Source organism: Mus musculus, chromosome 6, assembly GCF_000001635.26.
Source record: "Mus musculus strain C57BL/6J chromosome 6, GRCm38.p6 C57BL/6J".
Taxonomy (NCBI): Eukaryota; Metazoa; Chordata; class Mammalia; order Rodentia; family Muridae; genus Mus; species Mus musculus.
This window is the reverse complement of record NC_000072.6, coordinates 145,345,371-145,348,405: the sequence shown is the minus strand read 5'-3', so window position 1 is coordinate 145,348,405 and position 3,035 is coordinate 145,345,371. Positions and strand designations below refer to the sequence as shown.

Below are 3,035 nucleotides of genomic sequence, written 5' to 3'. Positions count from 1 at the left end.
TCGGGGGCCTGCAAAACACGTGGCCAGCCTGCAGGGGGAGCCACCGTGATGTGTGAGTAGGGCGGTCAGATGGGAGAGAAAGAGAAGTGGGGCTTGAGCATCAGGAAGAGAGATGGAACTGGAAAGTCCAGGGTGAAGAGGAGCAGCCTGCTGTGAGTGGCCAGCCCTGTCACTTGGGGCCTTGGTGAGGTCCCAGCAGGAGCTGTCACTGAGGACCACCGGGGTGGGGGTGGGGGGTGGAGTAGGTGCTGATGTCCACGGTTCATATAGAGAATATGGGGCTGTCCCGGGTCAGGGCAACTGCTGGGGACCGTATGAATGCCCTGGGGCTGTGTATAACTGGCCCCTGGGGTGCAGCTCTAGGGAGAGCTGGCCCTATCTCTTACAGGCAGCAGCATTTGGAAAGTGAGCCCTGTGCCTCCACCAAGCAGCACAGTGGAGCTGGTCCTGGTGGCAGGGGTGTGGTAATTCAGCCTGGAGGTCTTCATTGTGGGAGAGCTGACCCTGCTATTTGTCTGTTATGAGATGGCATGGGCCCAGAGGTGATGTGTGTGTGTGTGTGTCCCACCCCCGCCCTTCCCCCACCCCTCTGTTAACTCCAGCAGTTGAGAAAGCTGGCCACAAGGTCGTGAGCTCTGGAGAGCTAACCCTGCCCCTCACCGGTTGCAGCATTTGGGAGAGCAGGCCTGACACCTGGCCTGAAGAGCACAGCAAAGCTGATCTTAGTAGAGGTGCAGGGCGTGGGGGTGGGCGGTGGGCACGTGAACAGGTGAGCCAGCCGCAAGGGGGTGAGCTCAGGAGGACAGTGGTGTGGGTTTCGGGGTATGCCCTACCCCTCATCACCTCTCTCACCCGAGACAGTAGGGAGAATGGACCCTGGATGGGCCACACCTAGGCAAGCGCAGTAGAGCTGGCCTTGGTGGAAGGGGTGCAGGTGAGCTGGCCTCGAAGACAAAAGCCTGGGAGAGCTGGCCCCGGACACTTGTCTGTTCCTCACCATCTGTGGCAGTCGGGAGAACTGGCCCTGGGCCATGAGAGCGGGAGAGCCGGCCCAGTCCCTCACTGGCTGCAGCACTTGCGAGTGTGGGCCCTGAACTTTGACTGGGTGACACAGTGGAGCTGGATCTGAAAGCATGGGTGTGGCTGAGCCATCCCTGGGGGCAGGAGAGCAGGAGAGCTGACCCTGCCTTCTGCTGATGGCAGCACTGGATGGCCTAGCTGGAGATGGGCTGACCAGCTCAGCTACCACCCAGGCCCAGATCCAGGGCTCTGAATTGGCCTGCCCCAAAATCTATATCATCTGTGAACATTTGGGATGTGTGAAAGGCCAATCCTGCTGATGACACAGGGCAACAACAGGATAGCCAGGAGGAGTCCTGATGAGGATCCAGTATTGATGGTGTCACTGGTCGAAACAGACCAATGACTCATTGCAATGAGCATTTGCAAGTGAAGGTGTGTGGACAGAGCACAGAGCGACACACTGTGGGACACACTGTGACATACTGTTCTCTATGCTTTGTTGTTATTGTCTGTTGCTTGCTTGTGTGTTTTATTGGGGAGGGGGGAGGTTGCAAGGGTGAAGGGCAGAAATGGGGTGGAAAAAACGAGTGGAGGAGGGGTGCATGGTATGAAACTCACAAAGAATCAACAGGAAGTTAAAGGAAAAACCTCCAGTGAGTGTGTTGTCCCTTTCCTATCATAACAACCATTAGCTTTGTCTTGTTAATAAAAGAACAATAATAAAAAAAGACTCAGAAGGAAACTCAAAAACCGTTTATTGAAATCAGATAGAGACTGATCAGGCTCTGGGGTTCTTGGCAGTGGCCATAAGGAGGAAGATGGAAGGCAGAGGGTGTCACTGGAAAGTGGACCTTGGAAGTTGACGCAGGCACTAGAGAAACAGTAAATCAGGCCCCGGACTTCGTTCCTTCTAGTTTTTATTGACGGGACAGAACGCTGCTGGGTAACAGGGCTGTTAAAGCTGCTCTCCAACCTTAGGCCAACCAAAAAGAAAATATTGAACCTTGACGTTGTAGACGGCCAGGTGTTGCTCTGGGTGGTCTAGAACTCAGGTTGAGCCAGGAGTGAGGAGCACCAGGCCACATTAGCTGCTGCCAGGCTGACTTCAGGTTTTATTAGCTTCTACCACCAGTTCACAGCTCCCGTCATGGAGCACACCCAAATCCCTATACCATATTTGGAAAAATCTCTTAACAAGAAAAACTTTTATCTTTCCAAATGTATCTTTTAGACATATAAACAATAGCCAAAGGCGTTAAAGGCGCCTAAACTAATTGACTGCTTTGACAGATAAGCAACATGTTTTAAAATGCCAGAAAGTGATGGTGGCAATACTTGGCATAGAACAGTGTTCCAGGGTGTCAAGAGCCTCTTTCTGTGCCATCTCTGGGCCCAAGAACAGCTCAGATAGTCCTCCATGCAAAACAGAATATACCCCTACTCACTCATGTTTGCTATTTCTTGAAAGTGGTTGTGTGACAACAGGATCCATAAATACGGCACCTGTGAATGGCTCCCTCTAATGTTGCAGACTTAGTGTTGTTCAGTTAAACAAACAACTCCATTTGATCCACCATCTCTAGAATGCGTTTGGTTACAGGGCCTTTCTCTCTTCTTCATGCTGTTTCACGTGTATCGTGTGGAATTGATATTTTTTAATGTAATTTCTAAAATATTGCCCTGCATGCAATATAAAAGCAGTTAGTATTCAGCCTATGGTTACTATTTCTGATTTTATCTGTTGGTAATATTCTCTATTGACTGAGGAGTTGACCTGGAAGTCAGACTGTATGGTAACTAATATTATGTCAACTTGACACAAGCCAGAGTTATCTGAAAGAGAGACACCACATCTTGAGAGCCAGTATTTAGCATTAGAATACAAGCAGCATCAGACCGACCCACTACGGAGTCTGAGACATAGTTCTGACCATAACTTTGACCAAGTTATGTGGCTTCCCTGGGGACCCTCTTTGTAAATAGCAAGTCCCACAGTGCTTCCATAATATGGC

The 3,035-nt window shown here is 50.8% G+C and overlaps 1 long non-coding RNA gene across 2 annotated transcripts; it reads left to right on the top strand.

Moving 5' to 3' along the window:
• Gm38926 lies at window positions 1–541 on the top strand. Of its 2 annotated transcripts, none has more exons than XR_869588.1 (2): window positions 1–52; window positions 358–541. It is a non-coding gene; the product is annotated as a predicted gene, 38926 (long non-coding RNA). The 2 variants fall into 2 exon arrangements; XR_869587.2 differs by having other exon boundaries at window positions 16–152.
• Window positions 542–3,035: the final 2,494 nt, after the last annotated feature.